The sequence below is a fragment of the Mercenaria mercenaria genome, chromosome 10, assembly GCF_021730395.1.
Source record: "Mercenaria mercenaria strain notata chromosome 10, MADL_Memer_1, whole genome shotgun sequence".
NCBI classification, from domain to species: Eukaryota; Metazoa; Mollusca; class Bivalvia; order Venerida; family Veneridae; genus Mercenaria; species Mercenaria mercenaria.
In genome coordinates this window covers 10,372,773-10,387,682 of record NC_069370.1, presented here as the reverse complement: position 1 = coordinate 10,387,682, position 14,910 = coordinate 10,372,773, and positions in this window count along the sequence as shown.

Here is a 14,910-nt window from a genome sequence, read left to right as displayed (position 1 = left end):
AACCAATGTCAATCCACTGCTGTCCAGAAAAGAGGTCTGTTCTACTCCAGATGAATTTGCTTGGAAAATCTGTCAATAAATGAGAATAATGATAAGAAAAATGTTGAATGTGCAGTAATGATATATAAACCAAAGGGTGCAATATTAACACCTCCTGAACAATACAGCATTTACATGTGGCAAACAATGATCGAATTCTATTTTTGTTCCCAAGCGCTTGGTAGCTGGTCACTGGAAAAGCTTAATAGACTCAGGGACCAGCATGTTTCCTGTTTTAACTGAATTAAAAGAAAAGCAGAGGATGTATATATTCATTATACGTTATATTGAAATGAATATTCAATGTGGACAAGGAAGTATCGTATAATGCCTTCTGTACAATATAAGATTTGAGATGCGTTATTTATTTATTTATTTATTTATCTTTTTGTTTATCACCATATCTATTCTTCTTTCATTTGCACCGCAGAACTATTTTCAGGAATGTGAATATTGGTACTAAGACGTTATCAAAGAATTGATTTACACAAACTTTATTAGACCATCGTCCAATGTTTTTAAATTGGTCCCAACTCTACCTTTTGAAGGTGCGAAAGCAAAACTTCATATTGATTAAAATAACAAGATTCTCGACATCCGAAAGATATTTTATCAAAAATATATGGCGTACTTTTCTGCCATTCCCGAAAACAACTGATGATTCTTTAGAACGAGAGTATTGTACGGCGATAAGGAACTACCGATAAAGGCTGCCGTGTTCCTTCGACTTTGCTGACACGACTGCCGTGTTTGTAAGAAATTATTAGCATGACTGTCATGTAAAGAATCACTTTGGCATGTGAGTGCATGTATGAGTGCAATGATACAATTACACGTGTGTGCATCTGTCAGATCTTTTCCCGCGAGATGCGTAGAGCATTTTTCTGAAACTCAGTGAGTAAAATATTTATCATCATATCACATCCACTCTACTAGAAATCCTTAAGACATCTGATCTTCATATATCTTTATTCTTTGAGCTTCAAAGTATTAGTCCAATTAGATCTGGCTACCTAAAAATACACTATTCTTATTTTCTGATGGTCCCGTCAGTAACAGCATATAAACATCTCTGAGCTGACATATTTAAGTTACATTCAAGTTTCAAAAGATCAAGGGCATGATTTAACACATAAAAAATTTATAAGATGTGTTAAAATTAAAAAAAAAAAAAAAAATTACTACCCAGCCCTGGATACATTTAGAATGATATCACTATGAATCTAGCGCATCAAAGCAGGCTGCAATTTGTAAATTAAATCGAAATCTGCCATGGAACAACAGCAAAAAACAACAACAAAAACATGCGGATAATGGTGGTTGTAACTTAGTTTATTGGAAATATCACTCTCTAAAAAGAGGTTTTAGATCTCCAGAGAACGTAATACTATTACACATAGACACAGAAAAGGAACATATTCCACGTGGAATGCCTTATTAAAACATAAGAATTCTATCAAACGTAACAAACGTAGCATCAAAACATAATTAAATGCATAGGAAGTGCTGTACTAAAACTGAACCTTTAAAGGAGAACATACGCCCCGCCTGGCAATCAAGCTTAAGATCAATAAATCTTCTCTCCCTCTACTGGGCTGAAGAAAGAAAGAAAAACACAGCGGTCGTGACTAATTCTGGAATTCACTCACCAGCGGTCGAATGTGTATGAGTGTGTAGTTCTATGATGTTTTTATGGGCGACTCAAGATCCATAACTTTGCACAGAGCACCGGTGGCTCTAACTTGCAAGCCCTAGTTAAATACTCTCGAGATAATTAGAGTTCACATAAGTACGATTACATTTAAATAAATGTAAAATTTCATTGATTATCTGAATAAGCGTCCAAGGTGCGAAACTGCCAATGAACTCAAATGATCTTGCTTAGTTGGCGGCTTAGTGGCCTGGAAGTTGCAGAAATGCCTCAATTGGTCAAAAGTTTATGCGAAAGGATACGATACACTCACGCCTACACGTTTAAACAAGTATCTACGGAACTTGGTTAGCTTTATGATTTATTCAAATACTGCAATTTTAACATCAGCAAGGAAAACCTAATTTCAAAATCAAAATATGTGTTTATTTGCGTGGAGAGAGTAATAATCAAGCCAGTGAAGTTAAAGTTTTGACAATACAAGACAGTAAACTATTGATTTATATTCATTGTAAAGAACATCACTAAAAAGGAAAAAATTAAGAAAAAATGGAAAAAGAACTGTATTGCTTAAGTCCGATAGTAGTATAGGCTGATGATCTGGTACCGGTACCAGATCATCAGCATGTAGCACCGGTACCTCGGGTAGATGATCCTAGGAAAAAACATGACACCGGTACCGGATCATCATGGCGTTAGTTGCTTGGTACCAGATCATCAGGCCGTACGTTGCTAGGTACCATCATCATCATCAAGGGTACCAGATCATTATCCATGGTACAAGATCATCATTTAGGGTGCCAGATCGTCATCTAAGACGGTGGCATATATTTTACCAGTAGACAATAAGAAAAGGTACTTTTTTTTCTTAAAAGAAATGGAGTGACCCTGATAAGGGCCGTTGTTTTTTGTGAGCTGTTTACTACTTTGCCTTCTTGTAGTTGTTGATTTCATGTGTGCACCTCGTCCTGTTGGACCAACTCGTTTGTTTGAATCTTTGTCATCCGATAGAGGTCTTTTTCCGGCTGTGTTCTGGCATCTTGCTTATTGCCCTTACTGTTTTCCTGCTGACTCGTACTTGACGCTGTTGGAGAAGTGAAGAGGATACGTACCGTAAGTTGACCTGCTTTGAATTTCACATCACATTCCACCTGATGTCTTCGACTCTCCTTGAGTTGAGTTGGACAAAATTGATATTGATAGTCTTGATCTCTTCAAGTATGGATGTTCCAGCTTTACTGAGGTAAGCCATAATATTATGTACCTGCCGGTGATGTGGTTGTTGCTTAGCTTGTTGCTGTGGCTGATGTTGTAACTGTTGATAATGTTGTGTGAAATTTGTCTGTGGTAAGGTATAATACGAATCTACCCGATTTACACCACTTGCATTGTGTTTTAATGTACCGATGTATACATGGGTTGATAATTGTGTATACGGTTCAATGATATTTGTTGACTCCATGACTTCTTCAAGTATAGATTTGGTTCAAGGTGAAATATCCTCCATCCTTCAAAAAGTGACATGGACGTAGAATGCACTGACTTTTTATACCCAGCATAGAGCCATGATGCAGATGTAACACGTGTTTTTATTGGTTGATCAAGAATAAGTGTTAAAGTGGCCTTAGATCCACGTAATGTTTTACATTTTCTCCTTCAGTCTTTTTTCGTAGTAAACATTTCCATCATTACATATTTTTATTTAAAAACTTTAATTTATAAATCTCTTGTGTTTTTCATATCACATTACATTTGGAGAACTTCACGTGTAAATTTAAAACAAAGAGCAATCAACCGTGAAGTCAGTAGTCCCACAATAGCTGTTTTGCACGAAATTCACGTGCGCCTGTAATTAACAATTTTCTTTGTGAAATTTTATCAAATTTAGCGCGAGCCCCCAATTGGGATGTTGCAATGCAGCTGATGCGCAGATGATACAGCCTTTCAAACGTCTATAGTGGGACTACTGAATTCACGGATGATTGATTTTTAAAAAATTATCACGTTAGGATCTTCAAGTGTAACTTTGGTATGAAGAAACAATTCAAATTTGAAAAAAAAAATATATCAAAATATACCAGTTATACATTAGGATAGTTTCTTTTGCTGTTCAGTATATTTTAACGTTACATTTCGTCGTATAGAAAGATGTATCGATGACGTCATTTATAGCGCTCTCTATTAGGTTTGCGCGTCTTATATTTATACAGCGCAGCGCTCCATAAGCTTAATTGCATTTTCTGGCATTAACCTTCACGATGGAATTTGAGGACAGACTGTCATATATTGAGAGGGCTTACAGGTTTAGTTTGAGTATCTCATTTCTCCGGCAAGCCATCCAGGAGGCTGGGGTTGAGCGACTGCAGAAAATAAAAAGAACGGCAAACTAAACTGAGGATGAGGAGGTCGTCGAGTATACTAGGCACGATCCATTGTTGTAGGTATATGACATGCACAGAAATCAAATACGGAGGAATGGAAGAAACAATGGAACGTGATGCGTCAATCCAAGAAATCTTGTTGGACAGTGTTGGAATCGGATACGATCAGCCGTAGAGGAGTAACAGAAAATCCAGACCAAGCTCTACCCAGACTACACTATCAAGGTTCACACGCTGCACGGAAAAGATAAACCTTTGTATACCCCAACCACCATGAGAAAAAGGAGTAAAGGGATATACGTACACCAACACAAAGGACATTATGACACCATCACTTTAATCAAGGGATTCTATGAACATGGTTATCATTGTGAATACTGTAACATTGGCTATAACAATCTAGAACAGCACAAGTGTCAAAACATTTTTCGGTGTTATTCAACGAAACTCTGAACCTGACACACAGGTGTTTTGTAGTGACTGTCGGATTATTTTAAAAGTGTTGAGTGTTATCAAGGTCATAAGCAAATCAGGACACAAAAAGAAAAGTATTTGTGAATCTGTATGGCAATGTCAAACATGTCATAGTATTGCTGTAGGTAGGAAGAAAAGTCATGTTTGGTCAGGGACATAGAAATGTTGGTATTGTAAGGATATTGTTGGACCTAATCATGAATGTCATATACCACAATATGTTTCGCCTGGATCTGAAGGTCCTACAGAATACATCTTTTTTTTTTGGATTTTGAGAGCCGGTCCGATACAAGTTAGCACATACCAAATTTTTGTTGTGCTCAACACATTTGCGATGAATGTATCCGTAAGGACATAACGGAACCGCGCGATCACTGTGACACGTTACCTTGATCCAGGGAAATGATGTTTAGGGGTAATGATTCCGTGTCTGAATTTTGTACTTGCTTATTTAACACCACCCACAAAGGATTTAAGGTTAAAGCTTACAATTTTCAAGGGTATGATGGTCATTAAAAAATAAAGTCTATCAAAAGATTTTTAAGTCCAAACATATTTTTTTTCCCGCGGAAAATCCTGAAACTAAAGCAAGTATTGCTGAAAGAATTCAAAGATATTTAAAAAGTCGCATGTGAAAGTATTTCACACATAAGAAAACGCGGCGTTATATTGATATTTTAGATTATTTTATTCATGCTTACAATCATAGTTTTCATCGGAGTATTCAAGCAACACCTGCATCGGTCACTGAAAACACAGAACCTAAAGTATCAGACCACTTGTATGGATCAAAAACAAAAAATTGAAGGATCCTTTTATTTGCCTGAAATTTAAACTATTAAAGACAAAGGTATTTACGAAATTGAATTAGTCCTTGCTCACCGCAGTAAGAAAGTAGGTGGAAAAAAGATCAAAGAAATTAAAGTTCATTTGGAAGGTTGTCCAAAGAAATTTGCCGGTTGGATTCAAGAAAGTCATTTAGTATAAAAGACTCTACATTTTGGCAAGATGTTTCAGTCAGTTTCGGCTAGCGTGGAGGTGACAGACAATACTACGGCGCTTTGTAAAACTCGTGAGCCAAAAACAATCGTCTCACGTACATCACATATTTTTGCCATTTATTTCGATTTGGTGGTTTCCATCATTCTACTTTGTTTGAAATCTGAAGATAGGATTAAGCTAATTCTGCTCAGTAGCACGCTTGGTTACATTTTACTTACCCCAGGTTTAAAATTCATAAAACTACTTACGTTGCAAATTCTATCTATTGGTCAGCAGCGATGAATTCATTTTACATAACGGTGCTCAGTGACAGCTCTATGGGCATGTTTTCTTAACAATACTCAGAGTGAATTCAGGACAAAATTACTCAAACCCATTCATGTCAATAAAGATGATCATGAAATGGCTTTGGTCGAACTCATCATTCCTTCTCAAATTGTCAATGTGACAAAGGAGGAATCTCAATTTCTAATTGTTACAACCCATGCCAAACTTGGCAAGGAATTTATACTTTTCCTTCCAGTAAGTGTAGGAAACTCGATGATCAGTACACGTATCATTGCTATATCAAATCATTGGTGTATTCTGCCCCAGAGCATCTCATTACTGAAATCGACAATGCCATTCAAAAAGAACTTGATGACATTCTCCATAAACTGTCCATGGTGTTTCATATAGGTTATTCCCAACTAAAAAGACGTGTCAAATTCAATTCAAATGCATCGCATGTGGGTATACATTTCCATCTTAGTCTATTACTTAAGGGGGAGAGAGTCATGATAAAGGAAATGTTTATTGGGGGATGACAGATTTAACTTTTCATAGAGATATTGAGACACCAATCCTTTGAGTGGTTCCATCTGAAACGAGCAAGAGAGATTCAAATCATGCTCACGAAGAATTTTTCAATTTGCATTACGTCCAAATCTCCTAATCCGGTTTTGATGAAATAGGTATAAATGTAAGGGGTGACATTGGGCAAACAGTTCAGTTTGTTTGTGGCCAGTCTATGGTGAAGTTGCATTTTCGAAAAAAAATCACGACTTAACTTATGATCAAAATGTATCCCGTGTATCGTGATGTTCCTCGCCAATATGGACATGGACATTGGTCTATCGTTAAATCAGCTATCCAAACAACATCTTTTTTAAAACCAATGGTTAAATCAGTAATTGAGGCCCTCAAACATGAAAGTCTGGGTGCAGTCAAGGATATCATGTTAGGGAGAAGTCCAAAACAGGTGTTAAAGTCTCGCGGACAAAAGGCGCTGTAGTCTGTTGGAAAGGCAACAACTTTATCCTTGGGAGAATCTTTGATCAAAACTATAAAAAGTCTCAAAACCAAAGTCTCGTCGTCAGTCTTCATCTAAACTTCGTCGAAGAAGAACGCTGAGAGGTAATCACAGAAGGTTCGGACATTTAGACGTATTTCGACTAAAATATGATGCAACACAGTTCTTGCGAGTGTAGCAAAACAGAACTTGATGTTTCTGCTGTACCTCTAACCATGTCAGCCATGCAAGATGGGCAATAGACGGAGCATTACTCGATTTCTGCTTTGAATAATTCAGCGCCCATCGAATTTTTTATTCCTCCACAAACAGAAAAAAATCCCCTGTCTTAAAACAGCAAATGTAAAGACACACAAGTGCGAGCTCTTGAATTTTGGGATAAAGATACGGCAGGATAATACACGAGCTGCAGGTAATGAAGGGTGAAAACGCCGCAAAACTACTATTGCTGAAAGCAAAACATGTGAACTCATTTGAAGGTTACATCTGGATTTATTCCTACAAGAGAAACACCTCCCTAATGTAATTGAAATACGCCTCAAGTTGAATAGAGCCTCCAACATCTTCTGTCTCATGGGTACCGCCGAAGGAAAAGTTGATATCCAGCAAGTGGGATTCATTGTGAGAACGACTGAATTACTTCCTGTGGTGGCCAATGATTCAAACCAGGCCATTTCTCAGCATAACATAAAGATCCCGATACGACGCGTTGAAGTGAAAACATTTACGATCCCAGATGGACAGACACAGAATTTGACAATCATATTGAAATCAACGGGCTGAGAGAAGTCGTTACAGACTATTAAACATGGATGGTCATGCCTATGCCAGAAAACTCACAGAAAATGCTTAGAAGGTGAAATATGACGAACCGATATTTAAAAGAAAACTGAAGAATATGTGAGACACCTTAAACGGCTGTGTTGTTGAAGAACTTCAAACACTCATCTTCGATGAAGTACATAATAACTGTTTTTGATGTCAAGTGGATCATCCCAGTCAATTACAACATCAACTGTGTTTGTTCACATGTACGGACGAGCGGGAGGAGTTGTACATTGAAAAAGCTATTAATCAACTGAATCTCTGCAATGTCATGGGAAAATGGTATCCAAAATTAGAGCTCATGGACGTGCATGTCCGTGAGAAAGTACAAGCCCTACATATGTGGTAAATATAAGGGGGAAGCTAGACCGTCATCAATCAGATCAACGGGAAATCTTGATGAGTATTTTGGCAGATCGAGTGAAAGACGCCTGGAATCACGAGCACCTATGAACTTCAATACATCTTGGATAAATCGTTTATATTAAGAACACTTAATGGAGAAACGTGCCCCAAGGATCATCTACCTGAGAAGAAACCCTGTCATGTGAAAGCTTACACACATGACTCAGATAAATCTGGAGAACATTGGGTGGCTATTTATTTCAGAGAAAATACAACCATCTACATTGACTCTTATGGATTACCACCCTTAGAAGAAGCTATTCGACCCTACTTGAACAACAATTACGTAACTGGACTAAGAACAATGTCCTCACGAAATAATAAAGATTGTCGTGATATTATATAATGTCTCTAAAATTGTGCTCTTTGAGGCAAAGACAATTCATTGATTTGTGTCTCTGTACTAAATAAAAATACCAAGTTAAATGGAGTTTGAATTTGATTGCATATAAATATTTATTGCAATTAAAAGCTTTTAAACACTAATGATATTCAGTGTTGATTCTTAGGAAAGTTTCAAACATATCTCGTTTTGTCATATTTATGAATGATTTGAAGTACCTTCACAAAACGTAAAATTTATTTTGGCTAATGATGTATGTATTAATAGTTGTCAATGCTTTGTTCATGTAGAGTTTGAAATTATATATATATCAAGTAATCTAAAAAAATGACGGGTCCAGGTGAAGACATTCTAAACTGTATGCATATGGATTTTATATCGTTTTTAGAAAACAATCCTTCTTATCTCGTAATAACGAGATATTCTTAAGGAGAAAACTACCAGTATCATATGAGGTCTTTGCTCATTATGACTCATATCTCGTTTTTACGAGAAAATGTTTCGTTATTACGATAAATAACATCGTTATTGCATGAAAATTGTATTTAAGTTCAATTAAGATCATTACGGCCAAATTTTCTGGTAATACCGAAACGTTCAGTAAACCTTAAGGGAACTTGACGGGATTTTATGTCTTTGCAGTAGAAAGGTGGAGACAGCCAAATGTCAGATATGGCAAATTTAACCAATTGTTTCACGAACACTGCATGAGAAAGATAAATCTGCAGCATTTGAAAAGAAAGGAAAATTATGTGTGTTAGCTCGACTATTCAAAGAATAGGTGGATCTATTGGACTCTAATTTATTTTATTCTGCCCATTGTTTACTCGTTTAGGGCACAGCCATTATTTCATCTGGGAACCATACATCGCTTTTCCTTGAATTTCACTCTGTGCATCATTGAAGGTTCTATGTGTACCGTCGTATAAATACATCTGCGGATGTCTCTAAATTACATTCTGGTACTTATAACATGTGTAAATGCTGATTCCTGCTCAAACCGGGGCTAAAGGGCGTAGATGGTAGCTTGCACTTCCACTACCGTCCATGAACAGGCTCAATCAAACCGAGCCTGCAACATTTTCGTTTATGTCGTGTTGGGCGAGCTCTGGTATTCCACTTTTTATTTCATCCGCGCGCCTGCGTCCGTGTCGGCGTCCCGATTTAGTTAAATTTTTGCACGTAATCTGGTATCTCAGTAACCACTTATGGAATGGATCGAAACTACACACACTTATTAATTGTAATAAATTCACTTACACTGCACAGGTTACATAACTCTAATTTGTATAAGTTATTAAGCTGGTATTTCAGTACCTATTAATGGAAATGGATTGAAACTTCACACACCTGTTCATTGTGATAATCTGACATGCATTGCTCATGTTCCATATCTCTACTTTGCAGTTTTATAAAATTATGCCATTTTTTCGACTAAGCAGTTGTTGGTTAATGTTTTGTATGTAAGCACAATTGTCCATTGTCATTGTGATAATCTGACATGCATTGCTCATGTTCCATATCTCTACTTTGCATTTTTATAAATTTATGCCATTTTTTCGACTAAGCAGTTGTTGGTTGATGTTTTGTATGTAAGCACAATTGTCCATTGTCATGTGCTGATATGCATTGTATACCTTTTTTGCAATTTTACAAAATGATGCCCACTTTTCGACTGACAAGGCTGTTAAATATTCGAGCGTTGCTGTCCTCCGACAGCTCTTGTTTTTATATTACGTTGTCAATTTTCATCTTTTTTTGACTGAATATGCCATACCAGGTGTATATCTGCGATACTTTTCTAATGCAATTTATGAGTGCACAAAGAGGACTTTACTACTTTCTTACGGTTGAAGATTTAATCTGTTCTGTACTTTTTTAAGGGGGCCCCGCAGCTGAGTGGTTAAGGTCGCTGACTTCAAACCACTTGCCCCTCATTGATGTGGGTTCGAGCCTCACTCGGGGCGTTAAATTGTTCATGTGAGGAAGCAATCCAGCTGGCTTACGGAAGGTCGGTGGTTCTACCCAGGTTCCCGCTCGTGATGAAATAATGCACGGAGGGTCACCTGGGGTCTTCCTCCACCATCAAAGCTGAAAGGTCGCCATATGACCTATGATTGTGTCGGTGCGACTTTAAACACCAAAAAAATGTACTTTTTTAAATTAACATTATTTAATTTTCATTTGGCTGATAATTATTAGGGCGATTTGAGTTAAAGTAATACGTTCCTCTTCAGTATTTTTTATTGCAATTACAGGTTCTGTAAAACGTTGCAGTTTATATTTCGAAACTTTCGAGTTTCATAGGTTGATGTACTCACACCTCTCAACGTACAAGGTTTGTCCTATACCTGTCCATTATTAACCTGTTTTTGTTCATTCTTAAAGAATCAATTATTTTAAGAATCTTAAGTTACAGGTTAATAATGGAGATCTGTATGAAAATTAATCAGAATTTTTATCTTGATGATATCTAGGTCAAGTTCGAAACTGGTTCAACTGCGGTCAAAAACTAGGTCAGTAGGTCTAAAAATAGAAAAACCTTGTGACCTCTCTAGAGGCCATACTTTTCAAGGGATCTTCATGAAAGTAACTCAGAATGTTCACCTTGATGATATCTAGGTCTTGTTCGAAACTTGGTCACGTGTTTTTAATAACTAGGTCAGTAGGTCAAATAACAAAAAAGCCTTGTGACCTCTCTAGAGGCCATATTTTTCACGGGAACTATATGAAAATTGGTCTGAATGTTCATCTTGATGATATCTAGGTCAGGTTTGAAACTGGATCAACTGCGGTCAAAAACTAGGTCAGTAGGTCTAAAAATAGAAAAACCTTGTGACCTCTCTAGAGGCCATACTTTTGAATGGATCTTCATGAAAATTGGTCAGAATGTTCACCTTGATGATATCTAGATCAATTTCGAAACTGGGTCACGTGCCTTCAATAACTAGGTCAGTAGGTCAAATAATAAAAAATCTTGTGACCTCTCTGGAGGCCATATTTTTCAGTGGATCTTCATGAGAATTGGTTAGAATTTTTATCTTGATGATATCTAGGTCAGATTCAACACTGGGTCACATGAGCTCAAAAACTAGGTCACAATGTCAAATAATAGAAAAAAACGACATCATACTCGGTTTAAAACTGGGTCATGTGGGGACAGGTGAGCGATTCAGGACCATCATGGTCCTCTTGTATACCTTGTCCTGTAACTTTGGAACGGTTGAGATTTTGTGCACAACGTTGCAGAAGAATCAAAATAATTGATCGTCAAATAATTTAACTGACTTAAACATTTATTTTCAGGTCTGTAAGATAGAAAAGTTTGAGTGGGGCTCTGATTATCATTATGTTATGGGCTGCGCAGATGACCAGGTAAAATATACCTCTCTACCTAGGCCACCTTACTCCGACATTACACTTATCGCTTCAAAGTCAAGTTTTGTAAAACATGTAGGCAGTATTAAACCAATAATTATGTGCCTTAAATTTTATGGTAGAAGGTAAGGGTTAAAATGGCAAAAGAAACAACTTTAAACGTGAATAGGCAAGACCATTGAATTTCATAATACACATAACGAAAGGGATATCCTAATGATAAGAAATACATATAAAAATGTTCCATTGCTTTAATTTGGTTCCTCGTACTAACAAGTATCTTCAGAAAATGCCGTCTAAATTAAATGTCTATATTTTTGGAAAATAATACAGGTGTGCATCTCGAAAAGAGACATTCAGGCACGATATGCTCCCGTCTGCTCCAAATGTTGTCATTCAGACTTTTGTAACATGAACTGTACAATGCCACATCCTCAACAGATTATAGGTATTCCATTTGTAGATATTTTACAATGTTTAAGCTTCCTGAATATAAAACACCATGCTTGATTTCTTTCTCATAAAAAAGCTATTCATTTAATACATTATTGTTACACAATGTTTTATTTTTATCCTTCATTGTTTGTAAAAGAACATATTTTACACCAAACCTTAAACATACTACATTAAAAGGTTTTCCAGAATTTAACAGTGTCTATACAAACCTACGTAAGACTGTGGTTGTAAAGTTATGAAAAAAATCAGTTATACTTTAAAACGTAATGTAACCGTCTCAAAACAACCATACAACTTGATAGAGATAGGCTTCATTTACTTGCATTTGTTTCGCATTATTCTTAGCTTTATCAGAGCAGGTGGTTCCAACATTGTTTGAGTGGTGAAATTGTTTTGGAAAGAATGGGTAAATGTGGATGAAACATAAAATTTCCGGTTTTGAAAGGACGAATTAAAGGAATTTCTATTATCTATGCAAACAAGCGATGAATGGACCTGGAGAGTTTCTTAGTAGCCCAGAGTTTTGCTGTGTGTCCAAATACTACTGTACAGTCCGGCGGGGGATGTAGGTTTTCTTTTCAACATTTGCGCATATCTAACACTATACAGTGTCCAAACACTTCATAATCAAAGGACTACTTCTTAAGACATGTATTTTCATAAAATTCATACGGTTTATGACTAAATATAGGCCAAAACTTAACGTAACATAGCTCCAAATGGATTGCTACGCGACGCATTTAAAAAGATCCCATCCTGATTCTCTCTCTCCCAGCATAAAAAAGTTAGTCTTACATCTGTCTAGTTTAATTGCCCATTTGACTACATGCTTTATGGTAACATGTCCTATAAACTAGCCACAAGGCTGAAAATAAAGAATTGGTCTTTTGTATTTTTTCTTTTACTCTATGTAATAGTGACAAATGCCAGTCTATTTTAGAGCTGACTGTAATATTATGATATTGGACATAGGATATAGACTGGCTACATTAACAATTTTAAAAACAATAATAAAAAAGACATCATAGTCTAGGAGCTAGTCCAACATATTATTTGTGGAGGATAAAAGAATATTGGTGCGCTTCAAATATGCCTAAAAATACGTGAGCTGTAGTTAGAATTAACACGAATATTATGAAAATATGGTTGCTTTGTCTTAAGAAGTAGCCTGAAAATGAGGTGTTACAATAATTACATGATCCGGATAAGCATTGTTCTCAAATGTAACAAAAATGTCCTTACTTCGCCGCACCGTACACAAGTGTTTGGGCAAACGGCAAAACACCGGGTTAAAATGATTCATTTGCGCTCCGTGCCCACCCATTGTTTTTATTCAGTTTGGTAAATGTATGGTAGAAATGCCTTTAAATCATACTTCCAATGATACTTCATTAATGTTTATCAACTCTCTGTGTATCAGTCACCGCTCAAACGACGGTTGAACCCACTGCTCCGATAATGTTTTGACCAGTGTGTTTGTTATTTCGAAAGTTTATTAGTTTTATATATATTTCAGGTTAAAGTGGCTTCTTAATGTCTGTGCTTGAAGAAGTAAATCATTAAATGGTGACGGTTAAAAGCCTGGTTTGTTACTTATCTACATAAGGATTGTACATAATGTACTTTATAATTTGAAATTGATAAATTCTGTACAAAACGTCTGCATGACAACAACATTTCACAATTTTTTTGCAAATAGAAAATTTAGAAACCCACAAGTCACCCAACACGACAAAAATGAAAATGTTGCAAGCTTGCAAGATTGAGCTTGTTCATGGACGGTAGTGGGAATGCATGCTACCGTCCAAGCCCTACCATTACATAATTTACAGAATCACTTACTATAATAGCTGTTACTTTTTATTTAAAGTTACTAGCCAAGAAAAGTCGTATAAATATGCAATTTTCTGATGTTTTCTGGCGTAAACAGAACTTAAGTTACATAATGTGTTTAATGTTTATTTGATTTTTGTTGGACTAGGTTTTGAGCCGTTTTCAACATAATTTCATTGATACAATGACGATCTGTTATCCGAACCAGAGTTTATTGATTCTGAACCTGCGACTCGAATGTAGATTACGAAAGAGGTTACATACATTGTCATCTCTCATAACAAAATGAACTTGAAAGAAATATGTCTAGTAAAATCACAACATTATATCTAATTTTTTTTTTGAACCTCTGTATTCATACAATATTCTCCCTTTTTCTTGTTCAATAGCAGGAAAATCAAGAAACTTTTTTTTTATTTTGTATACATGTAATGTGTACACAGTAGGTCGCTTGCAAACTTGCGGCACGAGTACATGTTTGTCCTGACGCCGAAAATCTGGAAATTTCTCGAACATTTGTCCCGAATCTGTTCTTTTAAATTTCAGGCAGGGGCCCGTTTTACGAAACCTATTTCTAATAAAGTTTAAACTTACGATATAACTTTAGAGTAAACTGTGAAAAAAAAACTGTTTCGCGAAAACTGTTTTAACTAGGTTCAAATTTGAGACAAGTCCTTATTTTAGGTGAAGTCTGGCTATGACTTAGGATAAAACTAAATATGGCGACCGCTTAGTTGCGATAATACTTTAAAAAAAAAAAAAGACAACAATGTTTACGACAATCAGTTTTTCTATTTGAAAGTTATTTACTCTCCAAAAATAAATGATATAA